Genomic DNA, 21,890 nt, shown 5'->3' on the forward strand with positions numbered 1-21,890 from the left:
ACATAACCAAAAATTCATAGTGTCCATACCTTGTTCTAAACGCGGTCTTCACGATATCCTGCTCCCTCACCTTTAGTTGATGGTACCCCGACCTAAGATCGATCTTCGAAAAATAGCTTGATCCTTGCAACTGATCGAACAAGTCATCGATCCTCGGCAACGGGTACTTGTTCTTTATCGTCGCTTTATTCAGCTCTCTGTAATCGATGCACATTCTCATGCTCCCGTCTTTCTTCTTTACAAATAACATAGGGGCTCCCCAGGGTGATGAACTAGGTCGAATGAAACCTTTGTCTAATAACTCCTGAAGTTGTGTCATAAGTTCTTTTATCTCTGTTGGTGCTAATCGATATGGTGCTTTTGCTATCGACGTCGTTCCTGGTAACAAGTCGATACGAAATTCTACTTGTCGATCAGGGGGCAATCCGGGAAGATCTTCGGGAAAGACTTCCGGATAATCACACACCACCGGAATATCCTGCACCTCCTTCTTTTCCTTCTTAACATCGATCACGAACGCTAAATATGATGTAAACCCCTTGGCTAAACACTTTCTGGCTTTCATTAGGGAAATGATTCAAGAGTTTACTCTGCGTTTGTCTCCGTACACCATAAACGACTCTTTCCCTGGCGGGTTTACTTTTACTATCTTTTTCCTACACATTATTTCGGCATCATTGGCATTAAGCCAATCCATTCCTAAAACTATGTCGAAACCATTTAACTCGATAGGCAATAATTCCTCGTGGAACTTATTCCCATTCAAGTCAATGAGGATGTTTTTCATACGATGGCTAACAGGTACAAACTTGCCACTAGCAATTTCGACTAATAAAGCATTAACTAGTCTATCAACAGACAAAGCTAGTTTTCTACCAAATTCATGCGATATAAAGGAGTAATTGGCTCCAGAATCAAACAAAATTTGGGCAGGAAATTCGTTTACGAGAAAGGTACCTGAAGCGACATCAGCTTCTTCTTTCGCAGCTTCAAGTGTCATCTGAAAGGCTCTCGCCTTCGGCTTTGGTGGAAGATTGGGTTTTGCTGCGTCCTTCTTCTTCGGGCAATCCCTCAAAAGATGCCCTTCTTCATGGCACCCATGACAGACGCTATTAGTGAAGGTGCAATTATTGGCATAATGCCCTGGCTTTCCACACTTGTAACAACTGAGTTCCACGCTGCACTTCCGAGCATGTTTCTTCTTGCACCTGTCACACCACTTGGCTTTGGCTCCTCCTCCGAATTTTCTCGAACCAGACTTCGAGAATTTGTTCTTTTTATTGGAACCTGACGTTCCTTCAAACTTTCTCTTTTCGCCAACTTCAACCTTGCTGGCGGCTCTCCCCTTGATCATATCTTCAACAGACTTGGCAGCCCATATAGCTGCCTCCAAAGTAAGTGTCTGACGTACTGGCACCGCATACTCCCATGGAAGTCCCTTTGCGTACCTGTCAATTTTCGCCCGCTCATCTGGGATAATACGCAAAGCAAACTCCATTTTGTCTGTGAAGTTATTCGTATACTCGTCAACGGTCATACTCCCCTTCTGCAACGTTAGAAATTGGTTTTCTAACTCAAGTACGTTTTGGGCCGAGCAGTACTTGCGCTTAAAGTGCACCAAGAACTCTGCCCAAGTCATTTGCAATGGCTCATTAGGGCTTAAGGTTTTCCCTAATGTATTCCACCAACGAGCAGCACTACCCCTGAACTGACGTACTGCAAAGGTAGTTTGTAACTTGCCTTGGCAGTCACAAGTCATGAAAGCCAACTCCATTTCCGAGATCTAATCCATTACTCCGACAGGATCTTCTTTTCCAATGAAGGTCGATGGCTTGCAAGTCATAAAGTCCTTATACTTGCACCCATTTCCCTCCACTCTACCCTCGTGGTTATTCCTCCCAACCACGAGCGGTTCACTATGACCAACCGATCTGATGTTGTTCCCTTCTTCAGATCGATCATCATTTAGTTCACGTCGTTCAACAGGAATTGAAGGTTCATCCCTGTTGTTCAGCAACATTTGCCTCAACTCCTCCCTCTGTTCAGCCATCATGGTCTGAATCACAGCTCATACTCCAGCCATGGTGATGGGTTCGGGTGCAGCTCTTACTATAGGCACCTGTTCCACCACTTGGGGTTGAGGTTGTTGGTTTCTGTTTGCATTTCCCGCTCCACTTCGAGTTTTTGCCATTACAATCTATATACCGAATAAGGTGAATTTAGGTCTTTATCCTTGTTAGATATTTTAATTCCCTTATCACTCCGAAACGTTTACATGTTAGTTCTAATCTCGTAATCATACGCTTAGAATCCTACACACATAAGGTTTCCAGATCCGGTCGGCAACAGACCATAGATCCGAACAAATAATGGCATATATGGCAACATATAGCATTTAGCACATAAAGGCATTTTAGGCACCTTTCCTAAAATAAACTAGTGCTCATGTCTAAAATATGGTAGACACTCACCTCACAATCATCACTTAGCATTCTAAGTTCAAGTCTAGAAATTCTACAATTTCTTAGTTCGCTTAAACTAATGCTCTGATACCAACTGTGACATCCCCTAATTTCTTGGCAAGAAAAGACCGATTTAATTTATGCTTTTTAAAATAAAATCAGAGAAATCTTTTCAAAAGATGTTGCGGAATAGGTCCCCAAAATAAAACATGATAAAAGTTTATCAAAACCCTTCTTTAAGAAGGTATATATTTTCCATATATATATCAAAACCTCGGGATGTCATGTTCCGATACAGATCAAAAGCATAAACAAGTCATTATAAGCCTTTCAACAGTTATTTACAACTACTGGCCTATAATCCAAAAATCTCTCATCATCCTCCGACTATTTTGTCTACCCATGTTCTACCCAACATATTTGTAGATAAAATACATATACAGTTTAAAACTTGTATAAAACATCTATTCAACAGTCACCTCAAATAAACAATTAACATATTTACACATAGCACGTATTTTAAGCTAAATACTTCATATCTATGTGTAAAGTGAAAGTAACTACACACTCACATGATTTGATGATAATCGGGTAACAATTCGTTTCCTAAAACGATCGTTTCTAATAAAACCGGGAGTTTTATTGAGAAACCGGGCTCTGCGAAGGTCGGGCTTCGAAACTGAAAAGATGAATTTTACGGGCTTCTCGGGCACTTCGTGGCGTATTCCGGGGCTTATAATCGATACCAGTGCTTTGGGGGATGATAAAATGAAAGAAATATGAGTTTAGGGGCTAAAATTGACAAGTTTTCAAAATATACCCGGGAGGTCTCGCACCCTCCTATTTATAGGGGCGAGCCTCCTGATCCATCGGCTGAGAGGGCTCCAGGTGTCGCAGATCCGAGGTTCGCAGGGGAGGGCTCGCACATGGCTCGCACTTGGCTGCGCATGCGAAGGGGCTATTGTCCTCTTGTGATTGGACCGAGGTCTAGGTCCGAAGTAGGGGCATCCGTGGCAGCCTGTGAGGGTTCGGACACGAGGGAATAGGGTATGTGTCGCCTTCTCAGTGGACCCCTTCGGATCAACTCTCCGGTTCGGATGACTCAGCAGCATTTCGGACACGTGGCTCGCATGACTCATCAATTTCGGACACGTGGCACGTTCTATAGCGAATGTGACGTGGCCGAAGCCACCTATGCGAAATTTCTCTGTTTTCGCGCCAAAACTTCTAAAATCCATAACTTTCGCATACGAGCTCTGTTTTTGACGTTCTTTATATGCACGCGTAGGTAAAATTACGCTCTACAACTTTCATTTAGACTTCGTCGGCTAATTTTGAATTTAATTTTTATATTATTACTTTTAACAGACCGGGACAGGAAATCCGTTAAAAATTCATAACTTCTTCATCCGACGTCTGTTTTTGTCAGACTTTTTACCGTTGTGCTACTATTTACGAGACCTTCGATTCTCGTTTAGGTCGTGTCAGCTAAAAATCACTCGATCTAAAATTCGAGTTTTTAGCTGTCTACTGCTAAGCTGAAACTTTGAAAAATCATAACTTCCTCATACGAAGTCAGATTTGGGTGTTCTTTTTATACCTACTCTCGGTTTAACGAACACTACAAGTTTTGTTTAGATCACTAAGGCTAAATAGTAGTTTATCAAAAACTCACTTTTTACGACATTCGAGTCGGTTTTGTCGTGAAACTTCGACATGTCATAACTTCTTCGTTATAACTCGGATTTTGGCATTCTTTATATATCCGTAATCCTTGTCACGACCACTACAACTTTCTTAATAGATATCGGCTTTATCTAAAATTTATTTTCGACGCTCATTTTTATTCTTAATTAATTAACTCCTAGTAATTACGCATAAAACACATAAAACACATAGAATTCACATAATTCCTTTTTCATTTCTTCAAAATGAGTTACAAAGGTTAACCTAGACTATCACCTTAATATTAATGCCTAGGCTAGAAACACGAGTGTTACATACTTAGTTCTAAAACACTTAGTGAACACACTCAGTTCAACAACACCAAGTGAACACATCTAGTTCAAAAATACTTAATGAAGACATTGAGTTCAAAAATACCAAGTGGACACATAGAGTTCAAAAATACCTAATGAACACGTTGAGTTCAAACACCAAGTGAACACATAGAGTTCAAAAATACCTAACAAACACATATTGTTCAAAAACACCAAGTGAACACATTGAGTTCAAAAACACCTAATGAACACGTTGAGTTCAAAAATACTTATTATTTCGTCTCACATCAACTATTTCATCTACCCATGTTCTACCCAACATATTTGCAGATGCAAACACATATACAGTTTAAATCTTTTAAAACATGTATAAAACATTAATTCAACATCCATCTCAATTAACAAACAACGTATAAACACATAACACGTATTTCATAGCAAATACTTCATATCTATGCGGTAGAAGAAAGTAACTACACACTCACATGATAAGACGATGATCGGACAACACCTCGTCTCTTAAAATAATCTTTTCCGATGAAACCGGGACGTTTTCTCCAAAACCGGGCTTCACGACTATTTTTCTCGGGATCTTCGGGGCTTCGGGAGTTGCTTCGGGTGTCGGGATTGATACCGGGGCTTCGGGCGTATAAATTCCCAAGAAGAAGAAAGAAAAAAGGGGAGAGAAGTGAAAATTAGCAAACAAGATCGGCAGCCCTCGTCTTCTATTTATAGGCTGCTGGTCATCGGGTTACGCTGGGCGTAACTTCCATGTACGCTGGGCGTAATGCCTCTTTCATGCGTACGTTGGGCGTACGAAGATCTACGTTGGGCGTAGTTCGGATGAGACTGCCAGGTGGCGAAGTCTCAGTAGCGCTACGTGGCCATCTCTCGGACCACACAAGACCGGAGTACGCTGGGCATGCCGGGTGGATAGGATCGGACGTGTCATGGCTTCGGATATTATCCGAATTTATAGTTTTATAAATATTTTTTAATTATTTAAAAATTTCAGAAATTCATATCTTCCTCATACGAGCTCCGTTTTTGACGTTCTTTATATCCACGCGTAGGTGAGACTATGCTCTACAACTTTCATTTAGACTCCGTCGGCTAATTTGAAATTTATTTTTATTTTATTATTTTTAGTAGGCCGGGACAGGAAAACTCCGTTAGAAATTCATAACTTCTTCATCCGACGTCCGTTTTTGTCTGTCTTTTCACCATTGGACTACTATCGACGAGATCTTTGATTCTCGTTTAGATTGTTTCGGCCAAATATCACTCGATCTCAATTTCGAGATTTAGGCTGTATACAGCTAAGTCGAAACTTAGAAAAATCGTAACTTCTTCATACGAAGTCAGATTTGGATGTTCTTTTAATGTACGCTCTTGCTTTAACGTATTCTACGACTTTTATTTAGATCGCTAAGGCTAAATATCGCTCTAACGTAAATTCACTTTTTACGTCGCGCTGTGTCGTGCCGGTTTTGTCGCGAAAGTTCGACAGGTCATAACTGCTTCGTTATAACTCGGATTTCGCCATTCTTTATATATCTGGAATCCTTGTCACGACCACTAAAACCTAGTTAAGATTATTAATTCTAAATAATCTTTTATCAAAAAGTCACTTTGATGCTTATCTTCTCTAAATTGACTAGCCCAGATCTACGGGCGTTACAATTATCTCCCCCTTAGGATGATTACGTCCCGGAATCATCAACGAAAATAGGACTTGTATAATGATTCCATACGTTATATCTTTTCATCCTAGGTAATAATCGTAACTTCTATGTTTCTTCGAATGAGTATCTAACTCTTGGACTTCTTGACCGCAGGCGATGCTCAATCTTGCATCTGCTCTTCGTACTATGTTGGACTTTCAATCATAACCTACGAGTTACAAAATAAATTCTTATTGAGGACTCCTTCTTCTTCTTAGGATAAGTACTTTCCTTTATCTATTGTAACAGATCGATGGGTCATGTTCTAATGACCTCGCATCGTATGATGCAACGCTTAGACTCAAGTCTCTTAGAGTCAAATTCCAGGATGGAATATACCTTCCTTCATATTCCAATGTGATATAATCACATTTTTGCATGTAGCATTTCTAGCTACAAGCTTCCTTAACAACGAGCGCGAGGTCATCGATCGCATTGATTTCAATCTTCTGACTTAAGTCAGATGCTACATCGAACTTGGTCCTCTGAACCACGAAACAAACTCATCGTAGTCGGACTCATTTTGATATGACTACTTAGGTCATATTAACATTCATCTTCTGAGTCATTACCGAAACGATGGTAACGATATATATGAATAAAAACGAACTCAATTACAAGCTTCTTGGTAACCTTGTGACTTTCCCTGATCCAAGCGTGAGTCCTGTGCTTCCAGCAGTATAGATCTCTACTACTATTCACACCTACTCATACTCGTCCTTAGTATTGTCTCGCAATTAAACCAAGTCACCATAGAACAACAAAAATCACACAATTATCTAACACATCATAAATTAACACCATAGATATCACATAGACATCTAAAACATAAATATCACATAGATATCAAAATTAGGGTTTATATTATATCTTGAAACAATTACACAAAGGTTCAAGTTCACCCTACACTATGTCGCTAATAGGCTACACTTCCAGATACTAGCCATATCTAATACGAAATTTTCATCCTTGATTTCTCGTATTGACATCTGCTTCGTCAAGGATCATGTGGAATGCCTTTGGCTTTGCTGGTTCTTTCTTCTTTGGGCAATTGATCGAGATATGCCCTTTTTCGTTACACTCATAACACACTTTCTTACTAGACGCACACTCATTGGCGTAGTGCCCAGACTTTCCACACTTGAAACATGTGACCTCCTCGCCACATTTTCCCAAATGTTTCTTCTTGCACTTATCACACCATCTTGCTTCATCTCTTCCTCCTTCGAACTTTTTCGAACCAGACTTTGAGAATTTTCTCTTCTCGTCGGATCTTGGGGATCCCTCAAACTTTCTTTTCTCACCAACTTCAACCTTGTTGGCGGTTCTGCCCTTGATCATTTCTTGGACAGATTTAGCAACCCAGATGGTCGCCTCAAGGGTAGGTGTCTGGCGTACTGGCACTGTGTACTCCCATGGTAGTCCCTTTGCATACCTATCTATCTTCGCCAACTTGTCTAGGACAATGCGCAAAGCAAACTCCATCTTATCTGTGAAGGCATTGGTGTATTCATCAATGGACATGCTGTCTTTTTTTAATGTTAGGAATTGGTTCTCTAGTTCTAGCAGATCTTGGGCCGAGCAGAACTTTCGTTTGAATTGCACCAAGAATTCTGCCCAAGTCAGTTGCAGTGGCTCGTTGGGGCTTATGGTTTTCCCCAGAGTATTCCACCAGCGAACAGCACTGCCTCTGAACTGACGCACTGCATATGTTGTTTGTAGCTTGCCCTTGCAACCAAATGTTATGAATGCCAACTCCATCTCCGATATCCAATCCATAACTCCAATTGGGTTTTCTTTCCCCGTGAAAGTCGATGGCTTGGAAGTTAGAAAATCTTTGTACTTGCATCCATTTCTTTCGACCCCGTCATCTTGGTTGTGTCTCCTAATCACTGGCGGATCAGCTTGACCAACGATCCCACTGAAGTTCCCTCCTTCCGACTGGCCTCCATTCACTTCGGGCTCTTCAACTTGCATTGAAAGTTCTTCCCGATTCTGCCGAAGCAGGCGTCTAGTTTCTTCCATCTGATGATCCAACATCGTTTGAATCATCAACTGTACTCCAGCCATCGTTATCAGCTCAGGTACTGCTGCTGCAACAACTACTTGCTCAACCATAGGTGGTTGATTCTTGTTTTCGTTCACGTTTCCAACTCCGCTTCTTGTTCTTGTCATTTCGATCTATACACCAAATTAGGCGAATTTAGATCTCTATTACGATAGATGTTCAAATCATCCTTATCACTCCGAAACGTTTACATGCTAGTTCTAATATCGTAGTCGTATGCTTAGAATCCTAAACACATAAGGTTTCCAGATCCGGTCGGCAACACACCATAGATCCGAACAAACAATTTCACATATGGCAACATATAACATTTAGCACATAAAAGCATTTTAGGCATCTTTCCTAAAATATACCAGTGCTCGTGTCTAAAATATAACAGACACTCATCTCACAATCTTCACTTAGCATTCTAAGTTTAAGTCTAGAAATTTCCTACAAATTCCTAGTTCGCTTAAACTAATGCTCTGATACCAACTGTGACATCCCCATTTTCACGGCCAGAAAAGACCGATTTGTTTATGCTTTGTTTTATAAAATCAGAGTAATCCTTTGGTTAAAAGAGTTGCGGAATTTGTTCCCAAACAAAATATGATAAGAATTTATCAAAGCATTTCTTTAAAGAAATGTATTTTCATTAAATAACAAAATCTCGGGATGTCATGTTCCGTTACAGACCAAAAGCATAAACAGTATAAAATAGACCTTACAACAGTTATTTATAACTACTGATCTATAATCCAAAATCTCTCATCAAGTCCACCAACTTATACTCTTGTGCCATTACCTGTAATGCAATGAAAACTGAGTGGGTCAGGCTTGGGAGCCTGGTGAGCATATAGGGTTTTCGACCCACAATAATATAATTATTATATTCAATCATCAATCAATCAATCAATCAATCCAAATTACTCATTCCCATTATCTCCTTTATTTGTTAAGGATTTACCCTAAGAATCAACTATCGTTTATCCATTTATTTCTAAGGATTGACCTAAGGAATTGACACAAAGTCCACCACTGCCAAGGTAACACTTAGTTCAACATACTTAACGAACACCTAGTTCTAACACTCCTAGTGAACACTTAATTCAAAACATCTGGTGAATACTTAGTTCTAAAACACTTAGTGAACACACTCAGTTCAACAACACCAAGTGAACACATCTAGTTCAAAAATACTTAATGAACACATTGAGTTCAAAAATACCAAGTGAACACATAGAGTTAAAAAATACCTAATGAACACGTTGAGTTCAAACACCAAGTGAACACATAGAGTTCAAAAATACCTAACGAACATATAGAGTTCAAAAACACCAAGTGAACACATTGAGTTCAAAAACACCTAATGAACACGTTGAGTTCAAAAATACTTATTATTTCGTCTCACATCAACTATTTCATCTACCCATGTCCTACCCAACATATTTGCAGATGCAAACACATATACAGTTTAAATCTTTTAAAACCTGTATAAAACATTAATTCAACATCCATCTCAATTAACAAACAACGTATAAACACATAACACGTATTTCATAGCAAATACTTCATATCTATGCGGTAGAAGAAAGTAACTACACACGCACATGATAAGACGATGATCGGGCAGCACCTCGTCTCTTAAAATAATCTTTTCCGATGAAACCGGGACGTTTTCTCCAAACCCGGGCTTCACGCGGGCAGAGTTTTGGCTCAAAAATTATTTTTCTCGGGATCTTCGGGGCTTTGGGACTTGCTTCGGGTGTCGGGATTGATACCGGGGCTTCGGGGGTATAAATTGCCAAGAAGAAGAAAGAAAAAAAGGGGAGAGAAGTGAAAATTAGCAAACAAGATCGGCAGCCCTCGTCTTCTATTTATAGGCTGCTGGTCATCGGGTTACGCTGGGCGTAACTTCCATGTACGCGGGGTGTAATGCCTCTTTCATGCGTACGCTGGGCGTACGAAGATCTATGATGGGTGTAGTTCGGATGAGGCTGCCAGGTGGCGAAGTCTCAGTGGGGCTACGTGGCCGTCTCTCGGACCACACAAGACCGGAGTACGCTGGGCGTACTCCTGGTACGCTGGGTGTACCGGGTGGATAGGATCGGACGTGTCATGGCTTCGGATATTATCCGAATTTATAATTTTATAAATATTTTTTAATTATTTAAAAACTTCAGAAGTTTATATATTCCTCATACGAGCTCCGTTTTTGACGTTCTTTATATCCACGCGTAGGTGAGACTATGCTCTATAGCTTTCGTTTAGACTCCGTCGGCTAATTTTGAATTTATTTTTATTTTATTATTTTTTTGTAGGCCGGGACAGGAAAACTCCGTTAGAAATTCATAACTTCTTCATGTGACGTCCGTTTTTGTCTGTCTTTTCACCATTGGACTACTATCGACGAGATCTTTGATTCTCGTTTAGATTGTTTCGGCCAAATATCACTCGATCTCTATTTCGAGATTTGGGCTGTATACAGCTAAGTCGAAACTTAGAAAAATCATAACTTCTTCATACGAAGTCAGATTTGGACGTTCTTTTCATGCACGCTCTCGGTTTAACGTATTCTACGACTTTTATTTAGATCGCTAAGGCTAAATATCGCTCTAACGTAAATTCACTTTTTACGTCGCGCTGTGTCGTGCCGGTTCTGTCGCGAAACTTCGACAGGTCATAACTTCTTCGTTATAACTCGGATTTCGGCATTCTTTATATATCTGGAATCCTTGTCACGACCACTACTACCTATTAAGATTATTCATTCTAAATAATCTTTTATCAAAAAGTCACTTTGATGCTTATCTTCTCTAAATTGACTAGCCCGGATCTACGGGCGTTACAATTTGTATGATGATTCACTAGATCTTTCATATTTTGCACATGCCATCATAATCAACACCACTACAATTTGTATCAAAGCGGGTGTTCCTGATTTGATCAAGAATTGATTCTTGATGGCTTTCTAGATTTGGTGATTCTTCATTTTGATCTTTGATCTTCTTGTTTTAGAGATTTTGTATTCTAGAAATCAAATTCATCTTTGATTCTATTCATAATTCGATTTTCTTCACTAGAATTCAACTGATTTTGACTTTCTCTCTCTAGAAAACCCATTCAAAATCACTTTCTCTCTTTAGAAATTTTCAAGTTCTTGTGATCATGGTGGATTTGCCTTATTGAGGTCCGTGTAATCCACACATACTCTCCATTTATGTTTTATTCTTCTGAAGGTGGGAGAAAAGATAAAACTAAAATGAACCGGATTTTTAATCCAAACTTAAGATTTAAGTTTGAAACTCATTTTATTAACTTCTTTTCGTTAACCCGAAAAATGGAATAGATCTACGAGAAATCTTATTCAGTTAGATATGGTAGATTCAAATGGGGTACAAAAAGAGTTGACTGTAGAGCCGAATGAGGTAGGAAACTCAAGTACGGTTCTAAGGGAAGGAATTAACCCACCTATTCCAACCAGGGAGAACAGGCCATTCGGCAGGCAGATTCTGAAATTACGGAGGCTTGGTTCGACCAAGTCGCTAAGTATTGGAAACAGGCTATAGCACTTACTCCTGGTAATTATATTGAAGCGCATAATTGGTTGGAGATCACTAGACGTTTCGAATAAAAGGGGAAAAGATCCTTTGGGCAAGCCTTATTGAGGTCCGTGTAATCCACACATACTCTCCATTTGAGGTTCTTCTTTTGGACCACCACTATGTTGGCTAGCCAACTTGGTAACTTCACTTCTTTAATCATCCCTGTCTTAAGAAGTTTTCCAACTTCTTTTTGAATGATTTGGTTCCTCTCGGGTGCAAATTTCCTTCTTTTTTGGTGTATAGGCCGGAAAGAAGGATCTATATTGAGTTTATGAGCAATAATTTTCTTATATGTACCATTCATATCCTCATGCTTCTAAGAAAAGGTCTTGATTTTGTCTTTTAAGAACTTTATTAGTTCTTGTTCGATTTGTTTTGGTATTGAGGATACTATGAGGACTCTAGCTTCAAGATCCTTGAGGTTTAGGGGAGCTTCCTTCACATCTTACTCTCTAGTTTCTAGCACACCTCGTGCCCCCTTCTTTAATTGTTATGCTTGTCATGATACTATTGAAGATTTCATCGAGGTCTTGTAGCATTTTTTAGATTCTTGATGATCGCCGAAGATCTTCATTGTCCCCCATGGGGTAGGCATATTGATGCATTGGTGGTATGTCGATGGGGCCGCTTTCATGTCATGGACCATGGTCTACCTAATATAACATTATAGGAAGACAAAGCATCAATAACACAAAAACATTGCATCGAATTTAACCCTTAGATGTAGATGGGTAACTTGATTTCTCCAATGAGGTGCTTTGTTTCACCACTGAATCCTTATGACTGCGGATCTCTTGATTATTTTGGATTCCAGAATGTTTATCCTGGTTAGAGCATCTAAAAGTATGATAATCACTGAGGATCCTCCGTCTACCAGAATCCTTATGACAAAATGGTTAGCGATTTATAGAGTAATCACGAATCCATCATGGTGAGGATCTTGGATGTTTTCTCTATCATGATCGTCAAAAATGATCTCCTTCCTGTTTGTTATCGATGTGTTTTTTTGGGTTCTTTCCTCCTTTTCCATTTTGGACACTTTGGCGTGCCTTTTAGCTACAAAATAAGAAGATCCACAGATGTCAGATCCTCCAGAAATAACATTGATTACCTTGGCATCCGATAGAGGGGATCCTAGCTTTTCAAGGATCTCCGCACGATCTTTCTCTTTTTTCATGGATCTTTCTTTTTTCTTTCCTAGGATCTCTTTGTGTTGAGTAATTGAGATATTGAAACTGATTTGGCATGTTTGGTTATTTAGGGAAGCATTTTTAGGGTTTTATAATTTTGGTAAATATTTTATGTTCCCTATAAATAATCATTTGGTTAGCTTTTGATGTAAGCTTTTTCCTGATTAGGGTTTTCTTTGTACATTCATATCAAAATCAATATACACAAAACATTTTATAGATTACTTGCATATGATGGTGATTGATTCATGATTGTTCTTCAGATTCCGCATTCATCATCTCAGATTTATTCGTAACAGTTGCTATCAGAGCGGGTTCTTGTAGATCTATGTGATTATTGCAAGAATCGATCTTGTTTATGGCGATATTTTATCATGAATCTCACTTTGTTCTTCAAGTTTTGTAAGTTTTCTGAAAAGAAAAAGTGAAATATCTCGTTTTATTCCAAAACCTATCTCAGATCTGTTATCTTCTACTTATTATATCATCTGATTTGTTCTTAATTAAAACGTGTTAGGAAGAGAAACAGAAGAAATTTTTCGTGTTTATTCGTATTTTTGTGTTCAGATCTATTGTATCTCTCTAAAAAATCGTCTCAGATCTGTTTTCTCTCTCTAGAAACCATCTCAAATCTGTTTTCTCTTTCTAGATTTCTTATCAGATCTACTTTCTTCTCTTCAAGTTTAGTGTCTTGTTGAAGATCTAATGGATGAAACGAATTTATTGTTTGACTCCATTTTAGAACTTGGATTAAAGGTTACTAAACCAATCTCTAGTATTAACGAAGTAACTATATTTCATATTCTTTGTCAATATACGTTGAGGGATGTTACTAAATTGTATAATCTTATTGTTGATAAGAAATATTTGAATACTCATGTGTTGATGACAGTGAGTTAAAAAAGAATGAGAGAATATTAGAACAATTTCGTATTATCCATAGACATTTAGATCGAGAAAATAAACAACAGATTTTGGAGATGAAAAGAGCTGAAAAGAAAAAAGAAGATGCTGTTCAAAAGGATGTTCTTGATGTTCTTGGCGTTCTTGGTGAAGTTCATAATGTTCTTCATGTTTCTGAAGAAAAGGTGACTCCAGATGTTCTTGTTGAGGGGGAGTCAAGTGTTTCAAGTTTTTCAGAAGTATCACCATCTGCATCTAGTTGTTCTGAAGATAAATTTCAAAGCAAATCTTCTGAAATCATGAAAGTAAAGACATTTTGTTCTATTGGAACTCAAACATATGATTTTTCTTGTTTTGATGCTGTTTTTGAAGGAATGATTCCTTACAGAAAACCAATTATTCAAGATGTTCAGATTTACCAAACTCCTAATGATTATGTTCAAAAGACTTCTAATGTTCAGATTCAGAAAGGTGAAGAGGTTGTTTAGATCCGAAAATCATATTTGAAGCCTCATTATCTGAAATGAAAGAAAGAAAGAAAGAAGAAGACGAAGAAGAAGAATAAAATGAAGAAAGTTTGGATGCCCAAGGTAAAAGTCCCTCAAGCTTGTGAAAAAGTTGAGAAAGTTGAAGTCAAGCATGTTCAAAGAAACTTCAATTCTATTTTTTCTTCAGATAAAAATGTTAGAAGTTGGAAGGAAAAGAAAAGAGTATTTGGTTGGTTTAATGATTTTTTTGGAAATTTTTTTTTTCCAACTAAAAAGCAGGTATTATTTTCAGAAGGTGATCGATTCTCTTCAAATAAATGGGTGTGCAAGAAACCAACCAACTTCATTCCTGAATCTTAGATGGGTACCAAAGGTCTCATAAAAGTTTTGTCTTAAAAAAAAAGAAAAAAAATCGAAAAAGGGGACAAAATCTGGTGAAAGCTGACGAATTTTGAGTCAAAAGGATGAAATCTTGTTAAAGGAATCAATTTTTATTGATTTTTTATTGTTGGAAATGACAGAAGTCTAAAAAAGTTGAAAAAGTAGGTGAAAAGTGACCTATTCTGCAAAAGGAGGGCTGTCATCTGACACATTTCAGCAAATGGGGTGCAAACTATCAGTATACTGCACACAGAGGGTCAGATTCGAAATTATTGCCAAAAAGATGTTACTTTCGGAATTTGGGTAAAAACTGCAAGTTCATTGAAACTTTAAGGGTTACATTCGGAATTATACATAAAATTGGTTAGTTCGGAGTTAAGGGCATAATCTGGCATTTCTTTAAAATGTGAAGGATGTTTTCAGAGGTGTAACTTATTAATCATGATTCCTGATTTGGGTTTTCTTTGTACGTTCATATCAAAATTAGTATACACAAAGCCTTTGACAGATTACTTGCATATGATGGTGATTGAGTCATGATTGTTCTTCAGATTTCGCATTCATCATCTCGGATTTATTCCTAACACTTTGACATAACCCTTTCTAAGGAGATAATTAATCTCCTTCCTCAGGGCTATGCAGTCCTCAGTGTTGTGACCGAAATCCTCGTGATATGCACACCACTTGGATTTTTCTTTCAAGCTATTCGACTTTTCTCCTTTCCTTGGCCATCTTGCTTTGTCACCAATATCCTTCATGGCGAATATCAGACCTGAAACATCCACAGAGAAGAAATAGTTAGTAATTTTAGGAAATTCATGTTCTTCCCCTGCATCATCAAGGGCATTAACCATGTGATGGTCGGGTTTTGAATTATAGGATCTCTGGGCTGAGGATTTAGCCTTCCTGTTGGGATTGTCATAGGAATTTGGCGTGTAAGCACTCTTTTGTATTTCTTTGTCTTCTTCTAATCTTATGAGCCTTAGTGCTCGGCTTCTGACTTCATCCATATGTTTACATGGGGTCATCACAAGGTCTTCGTAAAATGGGAATCCTTCTTCAGACCCATCTTAAAGGCCTCCACGGTGGTGACCATGTCGATGTTTGGTATGTTCAGGGCTTCCCTACCAAACCTGCTTACAAATTCCCCTAAGCATTCTTTGGGATCAGAGATCACTAGTGATTCTTTCAAATATTATGCTGCAAGAAAACTGATTATTGAAAAGATTAACTAAATAAGAAAAAGAGGTAATAGAAGAATGAGGATCATTAAGAAGCCATTTTAAGGATGATCCTGTAAGGGTCAATCCAAAGCCTTTGCATAAACATGCTTCTTTCAAGTTTGGCAGAATGGGTATGATCTCCATTCTTTCCCTATATTGTGCGATATGTTCTTCAGGATCTTTGGTTCCATCGTACGGCTTCATGATAGGAGTTTGGAAGCGCTTGGAAACTCCAATATTGGCTATTGAAGGGATAAATCTTGACATCCTGTGACTGGTGGGGGATGCTTCCGGTATGGGTTGAACCACCCCTGGTATGCTTGAGATCATCTGTCTTATTTGTTGGAGTTCTTTGGCTATAATTGGAATTATTCCTGCATCAAGATCCATAGAGTTAGTATTGATAGTGTTACTATTAAAGAAGTTACTAGTATTTTTGTTAGTATTGATGGGCTACCAGAGTTTGAATGTTTGGGATTATTCTCCCTGTTGTGGTAGCAACGTATGTTGGAGCTGTTGAGTACATGAGTTTCCCCAGGGATCCTGGATTGTCCAAATTTAGGATCCTCGGTTGTAAGATTGAAGGTGTCGCCTCCTGAGGTTTGCAGATCTCTGCCCTTATCCTTTCCACTTCCTTGAGTAGCATTCTGTTGTCTTCCTGTTGCTGATCCACCTAATGTGTCAACGACTTCATCATGCATAATAGTATATATATATATATATATATATATATATATAATAACATTGTGGGATTGAAATCCCAATATACTTACCAGGTTTCCCAACCTGGCCCACTCAGTTTCTTTGTATCACAGGTAGCGATACGAAGATACAATACACTGAGAGATTTGAGGACTTTTAGGCCATTAGTACAATAAGATAATGTAAGGCTTGTATTGTTTATGCTTATGTTTTGTATCAGTTATGGCATCCGAAGTTTTGAAAGGACATTAGTATCGAACGTTTCATTGGAAATGTTTAATATTAATATTATCTCACATTGAAATAATATTTTTGGGACCAATTTTGCAACAAAAGAAATACTATGTTTTAAAATAAGCATAAAAAAAAGTTTTAAAATGACCTTAAATTTGGGGATGTCATAGTTGGTATCAGAGCATTAGTTTAAGAGAACTAGGAATCTAAGAGGATTTGTAGACTTAAACTTAGACTGCTAAGAAATGATCAAGATGTGTGTGTGTCTATTATAGTCTAGGTAGCTTACCTAAATTATCACAAGCACTAGATTACTTTAGGATAAGATGACTAAGTTGTTTTATGTGCTAATTGATTAATAGAATAACATGTCTTAGATTGCCTATCTAAATTGCTATTATTAGGTTTAAGGTCTGTTGCTGACCTATAGGAAATTTTGTGTGTTCAGGTATCTAAACGTTTAATTACGGTATTAGAACTAGCATATAAATTTTTGGAGTGATAAGGAGGATTATGCATCTAAACCTTCCGTATCTATTTTCTCGCCTCGGTACACCGAACGACTGCTTTGGTGTATAGAACATCATGGTGGAGACTTGTAGCAGACTAGGAAATAAGGAGGCTCACGATAGTGAATGATACCTATTGAAAGATATCGTAAGTGGTATATTGCCTTTAGAATATGTATGAAGTACAACTTCGGTTAGCAGGATGACAACACTTTTAGTGTAATTCCTGAAGTCATCCCATCGTCTGGCGTTTCCACCACCAACCAAATCGAAGCCAAATTGTGGTTGAAGATACGCATGGAAGAATTCCTAGTGAAGTCTAGGGAAATTTTTTTATGATTGTTTGGACACATTTGTATGTGTTAAATTGTTTTTGTGATTTTAGGAATAGTAACTTAGTGGACTGCGAGACAATACTTGGAACAAGTATGAGTAGGTGTGAAAGCTGGTAGAGCCCTATACTTTCGGAAGCACAGGACCCGCACTTGAATCCGGGAAAGTCACAAGGTTACCAAGGTACTAGTAATTGATTTCGTTTTGTTCTTGTTTGTCGTTACCATCGTTTCGGTGGTGACTAAGAAGATGAATTCTATTTCGACCTTAGTGGTCATAGCGAATCAACTCTGAATTGAGAAAAAGTATGCGAATTCAAAGAACCATGATCAATGTAGTTTCTTACTTAAGTAAGGAGATTAAAGGAAAACATAATCGAAGCAATCAATAGAGGTATCGCGGTCATCATTATAGACTAAGTAACCTGTAGCTAGAATTTCTACCAACTAAAATGTGATTATATCACATTAGAACATGAAGGAAGGTATTGTCCATGCTGAAGTCTAACTCAAAGAGACCTGAGTCAAATCATTGCATCATAAGTTGAGAGGTCATTAGAACGTGACCCATCGGTCTGTTACGATAAGAGAAGAAAAAACCTTACCTTAGGTTAGGGAGCAGGAGCATCAAATGGAGCTCAAATTTAGAAGGAAGAGCAGGTGTGGGATTTAGCACCATCAACAGTCAAGAATTATAGGAATTAGAAACTCAATAGAAAAGACATAAGAGTTACGGTTATTACCTAGGATGGAAAGGAAACATGCAGAGTCATTATACAAGCCCTGTTTTGTTGATGATTCTGGGACGTAATCTGTGACAACCCGAAACTTCTATCTTGTACATCTATTCGATTCGATCAATGTTAAATTCGTTTTTGTTATCTTTTAGAACTATTTAAGGGTTCGTTTAAGTGTTCTAAGCTTGAGTACAACCAAGGTTGAGATTAGGGATGAGTTATCAAGTCGTAAAAGTAGCAAATCGGGCCATACACTCCAATAGGAGGAGTGTACGTCCGTACACATGGGTGTACGGCCGTACACCCCCTTATGGCCGCACACCCACCCCTATATATATGATTGGAACTCCCTTCCTTCATTCCTTTCTTCTCTTGGCTGCACACTACTCCTTTTCTCTCAAGCTTACTCAACCGTGAACCCTACAAGGCTTCAAAAACGTGAGTATTCCATCCTCTAGCTTGTTATACTTGAAAGACCTCTTGATCTAAGCCTTGATTCTTCAAGTTTCATCATGTTCTTCATCCTTTGAAGGAGTATGGCCGCACACCTTCATAAGGTTGGTCGTACACCCCTTAAAGGCTCTCCAAAGTGAGAGTTTGACCCTTATCTTCTAGTTGGACATGAACCTAGCCTTGATTCACCTTAAAGTCGACAACTTTAGCATAAACATGAAGGGTGTACGGCCGCACACCCCTTGTACGGCCGCACACACCGCTTAGGGCCGTAAACCCACTTTGATGATCATTTTAGGCCTCAAACTTTCATTACCACTAAGCATGGGACTTAGAACACTCCTTGGATGCAAGTTAGAACCTTGGAAACACCTCAAAAGCACATCTCATCATGAGTGTACGGCCGTACACTCATGGGCCGCACACCCATGGTCGTACACACCCTTAGGGTGGCCGTACATCTCCTTCACTCAATCCTATATGGTTTTAACACTTAGTTCAAGTGTTTTCAAGTCCCTAATGTGGTTTCCCATCATGTCTAGTAGTAAAATACCCTAATATGACTCCTATATGTGTTATTACATGTTAAATAGGATCCAATTGTGTTCGAGGCTTCACTTGACACTCTGCATCTCATATCGATCTTTCATCCAAACCACTCACTCGAGGTGAGTTCATACCCCTACATTTTCCGAGTTTTTAATATTTTTAGGGGGGGAATACAAGTAAAAGCACAAGTAATCTTGTGTTCAAATATATTATTTTGTTTAATATATTTTCATTATTATTATACATCGAATATAGAAATCAGTTTTACAAAATGTGTTAGGATACTAACCTTGTAAAAGCAGTTTTCAAAACTAAGGAAATGAAGTTATGAATCATGAAACAAAAGATATTATTTTATAAGGATTCATGTTAATACCAAAAAGGGTTTTTCCTGTATTATTACTTGTAAAGTCGTTAATCTAATTGGAGACACGTCCTTGGGCGCTTACAAACTTAACTAAGTAGAGGACTACCCCTTATGAACCAGAGTCTCCTCGAAGGAGAGCGTGATTTTTGTGTATAGATCTATACGGGACTGACTATCCCACACCTTGCTGCTAGCTCCAGTACGACTGGAAGGTCTACTGGTGACAAAGTCATAAAGGATACTGGTGCCCGATTCGCGCCATATCAAGTTAATGTATGGTCATAAAGCTCGCAATGTAGATAACAACGATGTATTTACGTAATAATAGATCGAACGAACGAACTTTAGAGTTAATAACTAAGTGATCACAGAAGGGTATTAACAACTCTTTCAGGATTCAGATCACCATGTTCTCAACTAGTCTTACTTATGTAATAAGACTGATATACATCACTGGAAGTAGCCAAGATTTTCAAAAGGAACAATGCTTAAACAATATAAGTATGGTAGATACTTGTACTTTCCGATTTAGAACGGGTAATTCAATAACTTACACTTAGGGGAATGTAGGATTTCCCAGGGTAAACATCGGTATTTTATAAACAGATGGTTTATTATTCAACCAACGAATATTCATATTCCTTCCATAACTCCTTAGTTTATGCATCCGGGTTACGTATGAAGAATACCCGATAGACTGTGAAATGTGTGGTTTCCGCCTCATTCCCTGTTCCTTGTTTGGTTGTGGGTTTAGGGCAGATCCACACAATTGATTGTCTATTCGATATCGGTTTATGCGTGCCTAGTATGAACAAAGAAGTTTGTCACACCCCCGAACCAGACGGCGGAAACGTCCGAGGGCTCACGTGACTTAAATTGAAATATCATTACAATGAATATATATGAAACATAACACATGCATCACCAACCATTACATAGTACAACTGGCATTGTTTACATCAAGTACAAGGTTTACATTACATGATTCCAAAATATAAAGAGTTTGGTGATTAGCAATTATGAAAGAACTTTCAACACACCAGATGCTTCCTTGTCTAACTATTACCTGAGAATACAAGTTATTTTGAAAACGGTCAACATATATAGTGTTGGTGAGTTCATAAGTGTGTTTGATGTAAAGCATTTTATGTCGTTTGTAAAGCCCAGAAAATCTGATATTTTCTGTATTAAAACTTTTCTTGAAAATGTGGTGATGATCCTGTAAGTATATGCGTGAATGATTTCAAAACGTGAATAAATGAGAAGTTTTGCATTATAGTTTTTGAAAGTACAAATGAGTAAGATTGGTTTCCCCGGAAAACCTAATGTCTTCCGATAAAAAGTTATGATTGTTTTTGCTATATTGAATCGTTACATCGAATGAATATGATTTCCCTTGATTAATGATGTCAGATTTCTACGTGAGTCGTTATAACCATGCATGATAATGACTAGTTCGTCTGTCTTGGTATTCTAATGAACACCGAAATTTGATCTTATGACTTTGTCACCCTAGACTGGCCGAGTCTAAGTGTAGCGAACAGCTTAGGTGTGGGGGAGTCACCCCCGTATAGATCTATACACAAACTCTCGCTCTGCCTCCAGGAGACTTTGATTACAACTACAGACTACGACCGACACTTATTGGTGTCACCCGTTATTACTCACTTAATCCACATGAATTTGATTAACCTTGATTAATGATCTAATTTTATTTTACTTGAAGAGAAGGTAAGCCTAACAGACAAGGAGAAGAGGACTACTAGGCCCTACTAATTTCGTATGTTATTTAAGGCTGACGAGTATACGAAAAGCGCGTTGGCCCATTTCACATATGATTTATTTGGACCATACTAGTAATGCTAATGGGCCACTGAGGCCCAATAGCATGTAAAAACCATTGAGGGTCCCTTAAGCATGTAATTGGGTCACAGGAGGCCCAATAACATGTATTATTTATGTTGGGCCCAAAAGCCATGTTAAT

Source organism: Lactuca virosa, chromosome 7 (genome assembly GCF_052849685.1).
Source record: "Lactuca virosa cultivar CGN04683 chromosome 7, Lactuca_virosa_CGN04683_v6, whole genome shotgun sequence".
Lineage (NCBI taxonomy): Eukaryota > Viridiplantae > Streptophyta > Magnoliopsida > Asterales > Asteraceae > Lactuca > Lactuca virosa.